Source organism: Rhyacophila brunnea, unplaced genomic scaffold (assembly GCF_057557595.1).
Source record: "Rhyacophila brunnea isolate RB1 unplaced genomic scaffold, BYU_Rbru_1.0 scaffold_8, whole genome shotgun sequence".
Lineage (NCBI taxonomy): Eukaryota > Metazoa > Arthropoda > Insecta > Trichoptera > Rhyacophilidae > Rhyacophila > Rhyacophila brunnea.
In genome coordinates, this window is record NW_028233350.1 from 5709287 (window position 1) to 5728972 (window position 19686).

The 19686-nt window shown below is 34.3% G+C and overlaps 1 pseudogene; it reads left to right on the forward strand.

Annotated features, from left to right (window-relative positions):
- Positions 1-8938: 8938 nt before the first annotated feature.
- Positions 8939-19444, forward strand: LOC147063843 (uncharacterized; annotated as a pseudogene).
- The last annotated feature ends 242 nt before the right edge of the window (positions 19445-19686 follow it).

Below are 19686 nucleotides of genomic sequence, written 5' to 3' on the forward strand. Positions count from 1 at the left end.
ATTTAATAAATTACCCTAAATAAATATAATTCATAACTACACATTAAACCCTGTTTTGTCTCTAGCTACTAGTGGCGAAGGGTGGAGGTAGGCTGTAAAGATCCAACATAAATAGTGCACATTAAACTTTATCAGTCATACGTATTTGTTTTTATTGAACTAAGACTACAATTTACATATGGAGTTGGTTAATTTAAAAAAATCACACCCTGTCTAAACCAAACCATAATAGTTTTCGTATGCTTTATTAAAAATATTACTTTATAATATATAAATATTATGTATGATTTAATGTCATAATTATAGATATTTTATAGAGAGACGAGTATTTTTTTACAATTACCAGTTATTATGGCTTGGTTTTCGCAGGGTTTAATTGAATTTAAAAAACTAACCAACATCATCTGTAAAGTGTAGTCTTAGTTCAATGAAAACAAATACGTATAATTGACAAAGTTTAGGATGCACTATTTATATCGGATCTTAACAGCCTACCTCCACCCTTCGCCACTCCTAACTACATTTTTTTCTTGTATTAAATTTTGATAAATGCACAGCTTAAAACCCTAAAGAAATAATCAACGAAGACAAAATGAGAAAATCAATAGGTACCTACCTATACTTTGGCCACATCATGCGGTGTCCTGATAAAGATAAATTTTTGTACCTGATTTTCTATTATGATATCCTGGTAGAAAAGAAATATCCTGGCTAAAAAAACTCAGAAACTGATGGAAGATGGATGAAGAATATGGTATATTTAAGACTGGGCACACAATGCTATATGAATAGAATCAGCTATATGAGACATTCATCCAGCAGGGCATTGGACCCAGGCTGATGAAAATAAAATATTAATATTTTATTTATACTCCATGATAAACTTTTTTTTTTCTAACATCATTCTTTTAAAAATAAATGGTTCCTATTTTATTCTTCTATCTAGACTTCTTATTTCCTCTATAATACGTTTGAACAATGGGGTTATACTATTCGTTGAGTTATTCCGGAGGTCTTTGTCGAACAAGCAAGAAAATGACAAGCCAGTGGCGTGCAATTCAAATAATATGATATATGTTTTCTTTTTTTTTATTTTCCATAGATTATAATAAGTCTTGTCAGTAAAATATCTATCACAACCAGGGTTGCCAGATTTACAAAATCACGGATCGGGACATACATTATTTCGGACGATCAAAAAAAAGAAAATAAAAAATTAAGGAAGAAATTAAGAAAAAATACATAATTTTAATTAAATTATAATATATGTGTATATAATAAGTACACTATGTGTATACAGAAGATAACATAAAATAAACAAAATACAAGGAAAAAATAGTCACATAATAATCCGCAGGAATCACAGTAAAGTTATTAAAATAAACTAGCAGAGGCAGCTGGCGAGAAAGCAAACATACAAAACAAAAACAAAGTAAACGTACATAAATCATTTGTAATATGTTTATCTGTTTATGAATAGTTTGTGAAAATTGATTTTATATCGGTGAAAATGCATTTTAATAAATATGGACCGCCATTTTGAAAATTATTTGTTTCAGTGTGACATAAGTATGGCATACATTTCAAAAAAAATCCCAAATTACATGAATGTAAAAAATCACGTGTCGAATTGAAAACCTATTATGGATCAATCAAATACACATAAGGACATGAGGAAGAAATTTTCTCCATTATTCCATACTTTAGTTTTTGAAAAAAGAACGATCAGGGGATGGATTTTTTTTTTGAACATATCGGAAATGACAAATAAGGCACACAGTCGTTCGTCAAAACGGAAAAAAACTGTAGGATAATAATAGTATTAGATTAATTAGATACAATTACAGGAATTACATTTTGATTTAAGTGCAAAAATGTATACAATCATTTTAAACAGTTTTATTAAAAGTGTTTTTCCGAGTTTTTAGCTTGTTTCAAAATTATGTTCGCCATCTTTGCTCGATAAAAATTTTCTAGTCGTTACAAATTGAAATGAAAGTTCAAAAATTATTAATTCTTCTGTTTTTAATAATAATCTGTCTGTCTCCTTTCTCCAGCGTCCAAATTAAGCGAGCCTCTTTAACTACATACGTCCATTTTTGTATATAATATACAACTTTTGTTAAGTCGGGATTTTCCAGGCAATGTGGGACTCGGGATTTGTCTTTTGTACTCAGGACAATCCCACCCAAATAGGTACGTCTGGCAACCCTGATCACAACCCATCATATTGGTTAACATCACTTTTTATTATGTAAACATTAGGTATTTTACGACACGTGTGTCGTTCATAGGGATTGCAATACCGTAATTCAATTATTTATCTATACCAAAATACCGGTTTCAAAAATCTAAAATACCGGTATTTTCGGTATTTAGAAAGCATACACGTTTATGTTTTTCGAAAATGAATTTAATGTTATTTTTTTTCATTATTTACTACTTAACTATTATTGTATATTCAATTTAGTGTATAAGATTAATGCTACTAAAACGCAAATATATTGACTGAAACCAACATAATAATAAAACAAAATCTCTCAAATATACCTACTTATAGGATTGCCTCGACGAATAATAACATATATTTCGACAAGGTAAACATTTGTGGCAAATATTTCTAATTATTCTATAAACTCTTGATTCAGCGTTGATATCAAACAAACGTTGAATAAATGAAAAAGATTTTACTGTAGCCGGCGTATTAGTGTTTGTAAAAATTATCAGTTCTAAAATATTATGATCTATAGGTCAACATAATAAATGTAGGTACGTACTTTAGGTTGCTATAAAATAGTGTTTCAAATAGATTTTAACAGCTATAATTATTTCTAGGTAGTTCTTTTCTAAAATATATTTTGTCGAATACCGGTATTGAATAAGAAATACCGAAATACCGGTATTGATATATTCGTTTGGTATTGCAATCCCTAGTCGCTCTCTATCGTGTATGTGTGACAGCATTTACAGTACCAATGTTATTGGTATACAATGTTATAATTATTACTGTCAACAAATGGTAATACATTTTATAAATTACCGCCAAATAAACGCTGAATCTTATGAAAAAAAATTACAAACTATTTAGAAAACTCTGAGCTCTTAGAATCTTTCCAATAAAAACTTTCACAATTTTATTTTCATCAATTAAAATAACACTATCGACTGAGGGTGCTAGATAAATTGATTTTAAATTAGCCTAGCCTAATAACCAAGTTAATGGTATTTATATATAATATAAAGCAGGTTTATAGGTATCGGTTTAGCTTTATCGAATAATGTGAAAAGGCGAATTCTGGGTTTAAAAAAAGGATTAATCTAGAATAGTACTTAGTTTAATATTATTTTGAGATATTTTCAATTAACGAATTAAATCATCTTGAGACTTTGGGTAGGTATCTCCATTAATTTTTTTTACATGTTTTTTTGATAATATTGCTGTCTCTATTTTTCTAAAAATGCTCTTTTACTTGATACCTACTAACTAGACGAGAGTGTGACATTATATGCTTACTTAAATGGCATTATGTATAGGTATAGTATAGTAATCTACAAAAGTAGGAAGGTATAATAGTTATTAAACTTACCTCATCTCCACTCGTGATGTATTCACCTTTAATGGTGCTGTAAACAAATTATTTTCATCATAGAGCCTAAGTTTGTTCTGTATAATAATATTTTCACCACAGTATTTCTGTGTTTTGTGTCTATTTCATTTTTTTTTTGTTTTGTCATTGACATACGATTACAATTTAAAAAAATCGGTGTGTTTACTTATGTACGCGCGTTAGAAGTTATAGATACTATTTTGGCGTAATAAAACAAAAAACTCATCTTTGCCATACAGCGGTTATAATTCAGAAGTGCCCATGATAAATTAATAAAAAATCAAATTTTATTGGCGTGTTATTATGATTATATTCATTTCGGTCTCAATGGTATTTTATCGATAAAGGTACCGTCAGCAATAATATTATGTATGCGAATAAATAATATTGTTGCAGAATGTACCTACTTTTGAAGAAAAAACTTTCAAAACCTGTGTTTGAAAATTTTTGCAAACCGCTATTTCAACAGTGATGACTGTACAACAATTTTCGTTAACAATAATAATGTATTACAAATAAAAAGTAAAACATAGCCTATTTAATGGTTTAATTGAAACGTGATATTGGCTTTTGTGATGAAACATAATAATTATTATTGTCTTTAATTATCATAAACCGCTAATAAATAAATTGACATGGGAAATGCGACAAATATTATAATAAACTGTAAAAATATGTATTTTTGTGTATGAAGTGTCTAAATAATGCAAATTTACAACATATTATCATTGTTTAAATTATTTACCAACTCAACATTCACAAAATTTATTTATTTATTGATATATAATTTTACTCATTACAGTTTTACACCCACGATGGCCGCGCGGCTTAAGCGTTGGCCTATTGCGTCGTGGGTCTCGGGTTAGAATCCTGGGTCTGATAAGTACACATATTATTTTTCAATTTGTGTATGAGTCAGAGTATGGACCTAATAGGTTGAGCAAGTGGCTGACATCCATTTCTCGTAAACAAAATCTGTCAATACAAACCTCCACTCTGTGGAGGCCCATATTATGATCCTATTAGGATCGGACATGGTCAAAAGAAAAGAAATTTTACTCATAAATAATACTTACATAAATATAGCCTCAAATCTTAATGAATACTCATAATAAAAGTTGCAAAATTATTTGGAACACCCGAACGTCGCCGCGCAAAATAAATTATGTTGCATCGCCGGGCAAAACTTCCGTCCCACGCCAAATTAATGCGTTACATTTGCGCGCGTCACACGCCAAAAATACACTCTGATCTGTTTTCCTAAACGCGCCTAAAGAAGTATAACTTCAATAAATAATTCTCCAGTTAACTTTTCACGTCGCCCCCGCGTCAAGTCACATGCGACACCATTGAAACGAATCGAGGAAGATTTGCATTCGGATCAAGTTGTAATATCTGAATAATCCTCTGAGAACAACGTCAAAATGGACGCCATTGTGTGCTCTTCGACTTTCGAACCAATCGACCTCTTCTTTAGAAGAATTTTTATATAAGTAACTCATACGTAGATATATGATAATATATGGTTACGCTTTATATGCATGGACACCTTATACCAGTGGCGAAGGATGGAGGTAGGCTGTTAAGATCCTCCATAAATAGTGCACATTAAACTTTGTCAGTCATACGTATTTATTTTCATTGAAAGAATACTTAAATTTCCAGATGTTGGTTAGTTTTTAAAATTCAATTAAACCGTCCGAAACCAAGCCATAATAGAAAATAGCCAAAAAATACTCGTCTATCTATAAAATATCTAAAATTATGATAGAATAATATTTTTAATTATTTTAGTTTGGTTTAGGTAGGGCTGAAACAAACGAACTATCAATATGTGTAATATGTATTTTTAATTCAACGAAACCAAATAAATATGAATCAAAAAGTTCGCGCAATTTTGTCGTATCGCCCAATTTATTCCAAAATTATTATGTTTTGGTTTAGGCAGGGTTCAATTGATTTTTAAAAAACTAATCGACACCATCTGTAAATTGTAGGCTTAGTTCAATAAAAACAGATATGTATGACTAACAAAGTTTAATATGCACTATTTATGGTGGATTTTAACAGCCTACCTGGACCCTTCGCTATTGCCTTATATTATAATATACACAATTCCTTACTGTGACGATTTACCAAATTAGCTAATACAGATTAAATACCTATGCTAGAATATCAAATTAGGTAATATTAAAAAGGGAAAGTAACGAATTTATTGGAGCCCCACAAGGACACGACGCCGCCGACTGGTGACGCCATGTCGCAGCCATGTCAACTGGACGATATTATCTAGCTGGACATTGGCGCCGCTCTTACTATATTAATACTATCGACCGAAGATACTTGATGGAATTTGAATTAAAATTCTTATGTATTGTAGTTTTGTACTATTCCACTTGAGTCATTTTTTGCGACCCGGGTTTCGCCTTTCGGCATCTTCACACACTGTGTACACTCACCAAAAAGAAAACACACACTCACAAAGAACACTATTAACTCTAACTTATATAAAAAATCAATACAATAAAGTAGGTAAAAACTTTATCACCGACCTATTACTTCATTGTTATATAATATTAATATACATATATATTTTTTATTGGATCCTTGACTTAAAAGGTAGGTGACAAAGTTTTTACCTTTTTTATTGTAGTGATTTGTTATATAAGTAAGATTAAATAGTGTTCTTTGTCAGTGTGTGTTTTCCTTTTAGCGAGTGTACACAGTTCCTGAAGATGCCGAAAGGCGAAACCCGGGTCGCATAAAACGACACAGATGAAATAATATAAAACTTAAATCCATTAGAATTTAAATACACTTATACTATGACTTAAAGCAGTAAATAACCAACTTGTATCACTATGTTAGTAGGAAGTCTAACGTGTAGACACCCAAACTAGAAGATATTTTTGTGTTCTCATAGTTTTTAGTGTTTTAGATATCTCTTAGTGATATACATATTTACATTTTATGTTGTGTTATTTCGTTTACAACGCCCCTTCATGATTTCACATTCTAATCTTGCCCGCCCAATTGGCATTATCAATGGAAGGTTAGTTTTGCACCTTGGGAGAACAAATAACTATTCCCAATATCTAAGATAGTTATCAGGGACTACCAATAATGTCAGAGTTCAGTCAAAGAACAATTACGAAGCCGAATATATATCTCTTTTAACTTTTAGACTGGAGTCTGTAAGCATATTTATAAGAAAGTCAGTAGGATAAAACCACGGATAGTATCCGTACAGCTTCAGCTGAAGGAGCCTCACGATGATTTTTTCTGAGCTCTCTCCACCATAAGGCCGTAATTTAACTGATCTGAGATATCTGTAGTACCTTTTCACAGATGGTAAAGCCCACTAAATACCAGTTTACTGTCAAACGTAATGCCAAGATCCCTTGCAGATGATATTCGTGAGAGAACTCTGTCATGTATCGAATATTAGATAAACAATACCTGCGAGGCTCTAGTAAACGACAAAAGATTTCATTTATCAATATTGAAATCCAGTTTGTTATGTGTGTCCCAATCTAATATATTATTTCAAGTTGGTGCTGAGGACAATTTTCCAAGGTGACAACTTCCATGAATAGTTTCAAATGGTATTGGTCCCAAGATTGAGCCCTGAGGGGGCTTCTAAACCAGCTAGAGTTCGTTCCTCTGCTGAAACTGAAACCTAAGTGAAACATACGTACGACTATGTATAAATATTTATAAATATATACCTGCTTTCGAATTAGGTAGATATATATATACGAAAACGCCTTCTTATCCATCCGTTGATCTTTTACAAAAACATCTACAAAGCTTCCTGACCACTGCAACCCTTATTGGAAAACTTTTACCAAAAACTTACTCTCTTTGGCTCGTGATTACAAATTTGCGTTAAATCCAAATTGCATTTTAAACTTTCGTTAACTTGTTACTTTCACCACCAGTCTCTTTTGACCGGACGTGGAGCCAGTGCTGTCCCACTACATTTTCCTCGAACCGGTTCGCGTAGGTTCGATTTTATGCATTGACATAATAAAATATGTCGTCGCTGTATAATAAATACCTCCTTAGTGGTGATTTTGACGAAAATGAGTTATTGATACCACGTGATGAGCATTTTTTTTTCTCTACCATATGTATTACCTATATCACTTGCGAAAAGATCAAAAATAAAAAATAAAATCGATATTAAATTAATAATATGTGAGAGCCTAAGGTGAGAGCATCCAAAATCATGCACCGTAATTATTAATCCAATGTGCGCGTCCGCCGCAGTAGATCAGTATTAAAAAATAATCTTATGTGTACACGGCATGGTTACACATATGGAATGTATTCAACACGGTGCATATAGAATTAATCCTATGTGATAAAAACATGGAAAAATCTATAATTTTACCATGTAATCTATATATTTAAAACAAAGTCGGGTTAGTTACACCATTTATAACTCGAGAACGGCTGGACCGATTTTTACGATCTTTGATTTGTTGGATTTGTCTCCGCCAGGAATAGCAGAATAACTATTAAAACATCGGAAAAATTCACAGAAAAGAAAATTATGAATAAAATAAATTTTCTCATACATTTTGACATTTTGAACAATAAATCTCGCGCATTCGAAAATAAAAGAAAATCACAAAAAATTTAAATCAGTATACAACGCCAACTCTGATACATGACAGAAACAATAAACAAGAAACAAACATAGAAACAAAAGAATGAACATGGCGTTGTGTTGCATTATCTTTTGACAGTTGATTTAGCTTAGCCTCAGATAATCCCGAAAGACTTTCGTAGTATATAGCAGTAATTATTGTAGATCCCGGCGAATTTGTTAGGAAGTAGTTCTGCCTGAATCTCCTTTGCTTCTCCGACTGCGTCTATCAAATAAATCAAACGAATGCAAACATCCCAAAATTTTCGTTCGATTGAATTTAACGTCACATGATCTTATCGTTGGTATTACTCATTATTTACCTACCAATTTCAAAATTCGCCCTTCGGACTTGATTCGACAATCGATCTCCGTGAATAATCATTACCAGCTAGGTGCACAAATAGCTATTTCGATCGTGATTTTCAAACGGTAAGTTGCCTTCGAAGATGTTCACTTTGTGAGGTTTTGAAATTTGTGATTGTTTGCGCATCTATAATTGCTTCATTATGTAATTTTGAATTGTGTGATTAATTTTTCAGTGTTATTTACAATGCCACGAGCCAGAAGATCTAATCTTTCACAACGAAGCCGTAATGCAATTAGACTTCGGAATATTGTTTATCAATCCACTGAAGATGAGCAAGAAATCGCACGAGAAGAGCGCCGCGTTAATATGGCTCGACTTTGCGATTCACAAACACAAGAACAAAGAGTGGTATTACGTCAAACGGCTCAATTAGCAATGAGAAATCGTCGAGAATATCGCACAGATCAACAACGTGATAATCTTCGACGCGCAAGAAGAAATGCTTCAAGTGTTGATTTGAATCGAGTAGCGTTTCAATACGATTGCACAATTGATTATAGCTCGCATGTTTTTGTTCGAATTGGCCCAATGGAGGTTGTGTGTGACCATTGCGGTGCATTGAAGTTCGATGGAGAAACGCCTGGATTGTGCTGTCTCAGTGGCAAGGTGAAATTGCCATTATTGCCTCCGCCACCTGAGCCATTGCATTCATTGCTTCGTGGCGAAACACCAGAATCACGACATTTTCTATCAAACACTCAAAGATACAACGGATGTTTCCAAATGACTTCATTTGGAGCAGACATTATTGAAGAACGCAGATTCAATCCAACATTCAAGGTAATTTCTGCTCGAGAGAATAAACGTTCATTTTCTTTTGGTGATCATAAATCAGTAATTCTCACTTCGCTTTCGACTTTACAGATCCAAGGCCAAATTCACCATCGAATTGGATCATTGCAACCGCTTAAAGACGCACATCATAAATTCATCCAAATTTACTTCATGGGCAATATGGACGAACAACTTGATCGGCGTCAAACGATCAATACGGCAATGAAAAGAGCAATTCCAACTACTTCATGAACATCATGCATTGGTTCGGTTGTTCAAAACTGCTTTGGATCGCATACCAAGTGATGACTACAAAGTTGTGATCAGAGCGGATAAACGACCCGCTGGAACACACGAACGCCAATTTAACGCTCCAACAATAGATGAAGTCGCAATTGCGATTATCGGTGAAAACTTGGAAACGCGCGATATTGTACTTACACGTCGCGACACTGGACAACTGCAAAGAATATACGAAACACACCGTTCATACGATGCATTGCAATACCCGCTGATGTTTTGGCAAGGAGACGATGGATATCACTTTAATATCGAGATGATAAATCCATTGAACGGTGAGTATCGATTTCAAAATTTTCATTTCAACATGACAATAATTTCACTAATTTCAATGATTTCATTTCAAGATGATAAATTCATTGAACGGTGAGTATCGATATCATAATTTTCATTTTAACATGACAATAATTTCACTAAATTCACTGATTTCATTTCAGGTGTGGAAACCAAGAAGGTGAGCTCGATGAATTATTACGCATATCGTTTGATGATTCGTCAAAATGCTGACAACTATTTGCTGCGATTTCGTCGATTGCTTCAGCAATATTGCGTCGACATGTACGTCAAAATCGAGACGGAGCGCCTCACTTTCATTCGGTTGAACCAAGCCAAACTGCGTTCGGAGGAGTATATTCATTTACGCGATGCAATCAGCACCGAAGGAGATGCAGCTAATGTTGGTCGATTGACTATTCTACCAGCGACGTACATTGGCAGCCCACGTCATATGCATGAATATGCGCAAGATGCAATGACATATGTTCGTCATTACGGTCGTCCAGACCTATTTATCACCTTTACATGCAATCGGAAATGGATAGAAATTGTTCAACTACTGCTCCCCAGACAAACATCAAGTGATCGGCACGACATCACCGCACGTGTCTTCAAACAAAAAATCCTGTCGCTGATTAACTACATTGTTAAGCATCGCGTCTTTGGGGATACTCGATGCTGGATGTACTCAATTGAATGGCAAAAACGAGGCTTGCCGCATGCACACATCCTTATTTGGTTAGTCGAAAGAATTTGACCAGACCAAATAGATGACATCATATGTGCCGAGATTCCTGATCCCGAAACCGATCCAGACCTGCATGATGTTGTAATTACTAACATGATTCACGGACCGTGTGGCGCCATCAACCCCCAATCACCGTGCATGGTCGACGGCAAGTGTTCAAACCGTTATCCACGAAATTTGTCGGCGGAGACTATCACTGCCAACGATGGTTATCCACTGTATCGGCGTCGATTACCCGATGATAACGGTAGAACTATCACAACGAAAGTGAAAAGAAACGATATCGTGGTCGACAACACTTGGATTGTTCCATATTCACCACTTCTTTCCAAAACATTCAAGGCGCATTGCAACGTGGAGTATTGCAATTCAGTGAAGTCCATTAAATACATCTGCAAATATGTCACCAAAGGCAGCGATATGGCGGTTTTTGGCGTTCAAACTCCCAATACCAACGATGAAATCACGCACTATCAAGTTGGTCGATATGTGAGCTGCAATGAAGCGATTTGGCGTATTTTTTCATTCCCTATTCATGAACGTCATCCCACTGTTGTACATTTGGCGGTGCATCTGGAGAATGGTCAACGAGTTTATTTCAACACATCGAATGTTGCTCAACGTGCTGAAACACCTCCAGCGACAACATTGACCAGTTTCTTTTCGATTTGCCAAAGCGATCCGTTTGCACGAACGTTGCTCTACTCTGAGATGCCACGTTATTACACTTGGAACGCTTCATCGAAGAAATTTCAGCGTCGGAAGCAAGGCGATGCAGTTCCTGATCATCCGGATGTGCGTTCTACTGATGCTCTTGGTCGCATTTACACAGTTCATCCGAAGAATGACGAATGCTTCTACTTGCGGTTGTTGCTGGTGAATGTTCGTGGGCCAACATCATTTGAATCACTTCGAACAGTCAACGGTGTAGTGTGCCCAACATTTCGTGCTGCATGTCAACAGATTAATTTACTTGAAAACGATACTCATTGGGACATGACAATCGCTGTAGCAATTGTTTCTGCATCTCCAAGTCAGATACGTACATTATTTGCTATCAATATTTCGACATGCTTCCCATCGAATCCACCTGAACTGTGGAACAAGTACAAGGATGACATGTCAGAAGACATTTTACACCGAATTCGTGTCAGTTCAGGGAATCCCGATCTCGAGGTGAATGAGGAGATTCATAACCAGGCTTTGCTTTTGATCGAAGACATGTGTTACCTCATATGCGGCAGTTTGTTAGTCAAGTTAGGCATGCCAACGCCACATCATGGAATGAACGACGCTTTCAATCGAGAATTGGAACGTGAACGTGAATATGATCGAGATGCATTGAACCAATCAATTCGAACGAATGTACCACTGTTGAACCCCCAACAGAAGGAAGTCTACGATACGTTAATGAAGGCAATTGATGATGGAAATGGTATATTATTTTTCCTCGATGCACCCGGTGGAACTGGGAAGACATTCCTCATGTCATTGATTTTGGCCACTGTTTGTGCGAGATCCGAAATTGCTGTAGCAGTTGCTTCTTCTGGGATAGCGGCCACGTTGCTAGAAGGATGCCAAACGGCTCATTCAGCGTTGAAATTGCCGTTAAACCTTCAAACGACTGAAAAACCAACATGCAACATTGCGAAACACTCAGCAATGGCCAAAGTTTTGGTAGCAAGTAAAATCATCACCTGGGATGAATGCACAATGGCGCATAAACGCGCGTTGGAAGCACTCGATCGAACTATGAAAGATCTGCGCAATGACTCGAGATGTTTTGGAGGCGCAATGATTCTACTATCTGGCGATTTCCGCCAAACACTACCAGTCATTCCAAGATCGACCGCTGCCGATGAAATAAACGCTTGCCTCAAATCATCGACGCTGTGGCGCTATATGAAGAAACTTCAGCTGACGATAAACATGCGAGTTGCATTGCTAAACGATCCATCTGCCAAAGATTTCTCCAAACAATTGCTGACTATCGGTAACGGCCGTGTTCCTGTCGACGAATCAAACGGATTGATTTCTTTTGCGCAGAATTTTTGCAATTTCGTCTCAACGAAGGACGACCTCATCGACAAAGTGTTCCCGAACATCATTGCTAACCATAAAAATCACAATTGGTTGAGTGAACGAGCAATTCTTGCGGCAAAGAACAAAGATGTGGATCACTTAAACTTCACAATTCAAAATCAAATCGTTGGTCCACTGCATTACTTTAAATCTATCGACAGTGTAACAAACGAAGACAAAGCAACCAACTATCCGACTGAATTTTTAAACTCATTGGATCTGCCTGGCTTGCCACCGCATAATTTACAACTGAAAGTTGGTTCGGTAATCATCATGCTTCGAAATCTGAACCAACCAAAACTATGTAACGGAACGCGTTTGGTGGTGAGAAATCTTATGGGCAATGTGATTTACGCGACGATAATCAAAGGAATGTTCAAAGGTGAGGAAGTTCTCATTCCGAGAATTCCGATGATCCCAACCGATATGCCATTCGAGTTTAAACGAATTCAATTTCCGATTCGTCTTGCATTCGCCATGACGATCAACAAATCACAAGGCCAATCCTTGAGTGTCTGTGGCCTGAATCTAGAAAATGAATGTTTCTCTCACGGTCAATTGTACGTAGCATGTTCACGTGTCGGCAAACCATCCGCTTTGTTCGTTCTCGCACCTGACAACAAAACAAAAAATGTTGTATATCACAAGGTGCTTCAATGAAGGGAATCGACTTGAGTGCAACCCATCCAGCAAATAGTTTAACAGAAACAGTGCAACAATGCTACGCGAATCATTTCGATTCGCTTCAATAAAGCAAATGCCTTGCTGCCACGTGAATTACATTCATTTCAATGTAAGTAATTAAAATACTTTTCATTTTGATTTGATTTTTACACATTTATTGAACTCAATTCATTTTGAGTATTTATTTTAACTTACTAAAAAACTGAATTTAATTCAGCTAATAAGTTAACACAAAATTTATTGTTTCTGAGGCGGTACGAAGTTCGCCGGGTCAGCTAGTAATAAATATATTATAAAAAATATGACTATCCAATTTTAATTTATGATTAGGATCTACAAAAAATGTTAAAACATATATATCATTTATAATTATTTTAAAAAACATCGATTTTTCCAAAAATAAAAAAATTGTGCAACTTGAAACCACACCGAACCAAATTTCGTTATTGGCACATTGCTTATTGAAATCAATGTTTTTTAAAATGCGTATAAACATTCTACATACATTAGAACTGCGAATTATTATCAAAAACATTTTCACCGCATTAGAGAACCAAAAAATAATATTTGAATACATAATTGTACCTAATCCTTTGATTGATGAAAATAATATGTTGCTTTTGTATTGATTTCTCTAACCAGTAGTCCATTGCTTCGAATCTAATCAATTTATTCAAATTTATCTCCGATAATAAAATGATCAGTAGGTACCTAGGTACTTATCTAATTTTTCAAAAATAATTCCGCATGCTACAATTGAATAACATTTACTGCCATCTAACGGCGTATTACTAAACTAATTTTCTAAGTAATATACCAAATAGGTTACAAAACATTATTTGAATAATAAAATGATGGTTTTTTTACGGTAACCACGGACTATATTTTGTCCCGTATTAATTTAGTGTATTTTTTTGTCTCTATCCGATAAAGTTTCTATGCAAAGTGGAAACTCCACCAAGTATTATTATACCTCCATAAAAAAAAATCAGTAACGATATTATCAAAACTTGCATCCTTCTGAAGGGGGTGAGTGATGCTATTGGCATCTAACGACAGGTTACGAAAATATTATCTACAACATTAAAAAAAATACCTTTTTTTAATTCAAAGACAAACTTCTGACCATAACTTACTAAGCGCGAATCGATAGTAATAAAAAAATATTTCATTATAATTAGATACCTACATAATATTGCTGATGTCAGTACATTGTATCTTATGCATTCTATCGCTAGATACCACTAATAACACTATGGTAGCACTTCGGCTTGATTAGTGTGAGATTGATAATAATTATTTAACTATTTTGGTTCACCGAAAATTTCCATCCTTCACACGGTAAAAATATGCCTGGATATCAAGAAGGTCTTTTTTTGTAGGTGTGGTTTGTGTTTATTTCATTGTTATTTATTATAAAATGGCTTTTGGGGGAGCCCAGTACTACAACTAGCGGTGCTAGGGACGGAATATTTACACATTTTTAATAGAAAAACATTTTTTAAAAATTGTTTGTTAATCTTTGAATTTAAAAACTATATTTTGAAATATTTCTTTGGTAGGTAAAATATATCTTTCGTATTTTATCGGTAGATGCCTCTGTTTTTCCGATCTGTCCGATGCAAAAACAATAAAATAAAACTAATGGATGCTATATTCTGATGTTTTTCAAAATTTTGTATTTCTAATAAAGGGTGCATATTAGTGTATTAGTATATTGAATAAAAACATAGTATTTTAATAATAACTCTCCTTCATTGTTGAAAAATATTAACTATTTTATGCATTATGATCGGGGAGAAAATGGGATTATGAGTCAAAATAGCCTGTGCTTAGGGTATATTATTTTAGTTTTATATTTTATAATAATGTGAATACAAAAAGAAATAATTATTTATCTGCCTCCAGCGCGTCTATTATATACACAAGACTGCTTTTCGGCCGCCACGGCAGCTATCTAGGGTAGGTTTGTATCGAAGTAGTAGCACTTATTGTAACAATTATAATAAATTAGTTGCAATTGTTACAATAAGTGCTATGTTATGACAGCACCTCTCTTGGCTGTGTTAACTTTATAGCGAGATAGACAGATTTGACTGTTTAGACCACAGGTAATCAACCTTTTTATACCTACCACCCACTTTTGTATCTCTGTTAGTAGTAGGATTTTCTAACCGCCCACCGGTTTCACAGTAATGGTGATTTATAAAGTAGGGAAGTAACTTTGATTTATAAAATTAAAACCCCTACCGCCCGCCATGAAAGCTGGAACGCCTACTAGTGGGAGGTAGGGACCAGGTTGAATACCCCTGGTTTAGACGGCTAAATTATTGTAACAATTATAATACCTCAATACATAAATATGATAAAGTGATAATATTTATCACTTTAGCGGTCGATGTGCCTTGTGTATAGAATAGACCTGCATAATATAATGCATTGATTCACACGAATGCTTAGATTGAACACTTCTGTTTCTTCGTTTATTATCTATATAAATCAATTGTTTTTATTATTTAAAAAAATATCAGTATGTAAGTACTTTGAATTATTAAAAAAAAAACATCGGTACCTCCGAGAGAACTCACGTGTATAAAAAAATATATAAGATGAAATCGTTATAGATGAAAGAAGCGTTCACTTGATAATAGTTTTTATTTAATTGTAAGTTTATATTATTGTAATTAAACAATAATGTAACACATCAGTAACTTATATTAAATCGCTTCTTGCGTATCCTGTCGTTAGTGATGTCTACATTAAATCTACAGTAGCACTGTAGACGATAGGGATTATTTAATGTAAGGTCTTTTATTGTGTTAACTGTCAATAATTATTGTTACTCTCTTTGTGAAGAAAGTGTGAGTTTTTATAGGTCACACTAAACCGCACAGAAAAAAAATAGTTCATAATCTATGGCGTAGAGGCTCTACGGCGTGATATTTTTTAAATACAAAATTAAAATTTGTATATATATTGTTACTCTGTGAAGAAAATGTGAAGTTAAAAAGGTCACACTAAACCGCAACGAAAAATTAGTTCATAATCTATGGCGTATAGGGTCTACGGCGTGATATTTCTTAAATACAAAATTAAAATTTTTGTAATTATTGCTGTGAAGAAAATTTGAAGTTAAAAAGGTCACACTAAACCGCAACGAAAGATTAGTTCATAATCTATGGCGTATAGGGTCTACGGCGTGATATTTCTTAAATACAAAATTAAAATTTTTGTAATTATTGCTGTGAAGAAAATGTGAAGTTAAAAAGGTCACACTAAACCGCAACGAAAAAAATAGTTTATAATGTATGACGTAGAGGGTCTACGACGTGATATTTCTTAAATACAAAATTAAAATTTTTGTAATTATTGTTACTATGTGAAGAAAATGTGAAGTTAAAAAGGTCACACTAAACCGCAACGAAAAAATTAGTTTATAATCAATGACGTAGAGGGTCTACGGCGTGATGTTTTTTAATTATTTATATTATTATATTATTCATGGTGGAACTGCATTGTATTGCAACTTCAGCTGAAAATGTCCCTCTGAGGCGGACGAAACCGGTCCAAATTTATTTATTAAAGTGGAATAAGTACTACAAAAAAAATGTGTTTTATTAAATCAAACAACAAATTTAAGGTCATTTAATATTTTGTGAACTCTATATTATTGTACATTATTATTTCACTGTAGGTATTGAATTCTTGCAGTTTCATGCGTAGTCGTTCCCAAGCCTCGGCTGTATTACACCATAATCCAGTTCTTCTTCGTCTAGTATGGTGACAACGTCCACTTTGGATGAAGGCGTTGTCACGTGTGGTCTGCAATGGTGGTGAGCATGTTGAAAATGATTATGTCCGCCCGGGTGATGGTGTGGAAAATTACGATGTTCGTGTGGATGATGATGATGGCCATGATGATGGTGATGTTCATTTCTAGGGGCAGTATGTTGCTCGTTTCTTCCTGGACGGTGATGATGTCTTCTATGATGGTGCTCGTGATGGTGTGGGTGCTCTGTATGAAAATGTGGTTCACGTTTTATTCTCCTCTCTATCAATTCACCATATTTTTGAAGATCCACCACGTGCACTGAATTCTCAATGGTGTTAGCCACGACTTTTGAGGTATTCACCAATTCAGCTACCACAAATATTAACAAAAATAAAACTGTCCGACCATGCATTATTATTTATTTTTATTCAAACCAGCTATTTATTTATTATCTTGTAAACTTGTTTACTACAATATGCGACCTGTCGCTATTACCCAGATTAAAATAATAATAAAACAATATTTTTCTAAATATTTATAAATAATAATTAGTTTTTAATTAGGGATACCATTTCCGAATCCCGATATATATACCGTGATTATAATGTGATCCCGGAATTTAGAGATAAATTTCCATGTGAGTTAGGTATTTCTAAAAGAATTTATTTTGTGTATAAAAAATCACTACGTACTTATTAAAATAATATACTGTAACCAAATGTAGACAGGCACTGGAACAATTGGACGCCAGGACAAGTGGACGTCGCACTGTCGAATGAAATAACGTTGATTATTGAAATAAATAGACGTTCGTTACGATTTGATACAGAAAGTAGACGAGGAAATTTAATAAGTTAATATCTTTTACTTGGTAGTTATAATTGATTTTTCTCTTAAAATAATGTTTTTTTATTGATGATTAAGATTTATTATACTTGACTCTTCATATGAAAATAAAAGAACTCTCTTCTCCCTGGAACTAAAACATAAATGCACAATTAAATAATTATTTTTTACGTGTACATATTAAAATTCTCCCCAAGTGTTAAATAATACAATAGTATTAAATATACTAGTGCTTACTTATAATTAGGGATTCCAATCCCGGGATCCCGAGCTATTTTCGATACCTATGAATCCCGGGATTGATAAACATAATCCCGAAGCTTTCGGGATTGATTTTTTATGGAAAATATAATAAAAACGAAAATATAACAGAAAAAATACCTTTAATAACAAACCACTACATTAGAAATAAACTGAAGTTGAATGAAGTAGATATATTAATAATCGCTAATAATTCACTGTACCCTTAATTTGAACCAAAACACGATTTGAAAAACATTTATGTAGTGTTTCACACTGCTTTTAATCTTAGCGGTAGATAGGGGGCCGCCAAATATCCTAGCCTGAGGGCCCGTTTCAAGATGTGGGGGCCATAGACTGTAGGTACACCGAGTGCAATCGACAAAAGACCAATAAATTAGATATAAGGCTGTGTTGTGTTGAGTAGGTTTGTGTATAAGTTATATGCAATAATACTTTTTTTTGTCCATTTTCAATTAATATTTTGGAACCTCAATATTAAAAAAACCAAAAATTGACGATAAACATTCGGCGAAAAAAACGACTACACCCACTACAGTCGGTGGTGGTGTAAATCAAAAGAACATTTTTTTCAGTGAAATTCGGCATAAATATTGTAGCTCTCTAGACCTAGACAAAGCGGGTAGCACAGCCGATATTATTTGAGTAATGTTTTAGCATACTAGGCGCACATGTCCAGCATGGTCACTGTTAGTCACTTCCAGTCCACCAGTCACTGATGACACGCTCAACGGTTACCGCCACTATGCCTCCAATTTAATAAAAATTACGAGAAAGTGTGCATATATGCCGCCGTGTATTGTGAAAATATGTAAAAATAGTTATATGAAGAAGAAAAGAGCCTATGGGACTAATTTACATTCTCCTACTTGGGCTCCCACCAATATTAAATCCTGAGGCAATACGCATCCCAGGATCGGGATCGAGAAAACTAATCTCGATATCACGGAAATAAAATTTTTCTCCAGTATTACAATCCCTGTTAGTAATATACCATCAAATTATTATCAATTCTCAATATTAATTATAATGTTGATGTTTCCCCAGAGCCGCATTCACTAACGGGTAAACCAATTAGCCATTACGTCAGTAAGAGCGTAATTTTTATAATATTGTTATAAAGATATTCCTCCTTCATCCAAAATAAAATATTAACAGCCGTATTCTGTTGTCACGAAGATGCGTACAGGAATGCGCACCAAACTTAAAATGGCGGTGATCTGCGAGATCTGTCAGTGTCACTTTAATATACGTCTAAAATGTGCTCATCACAACAAGCGTTTAGTAGGTTTAGTAGGTTTAGTTCGTCTT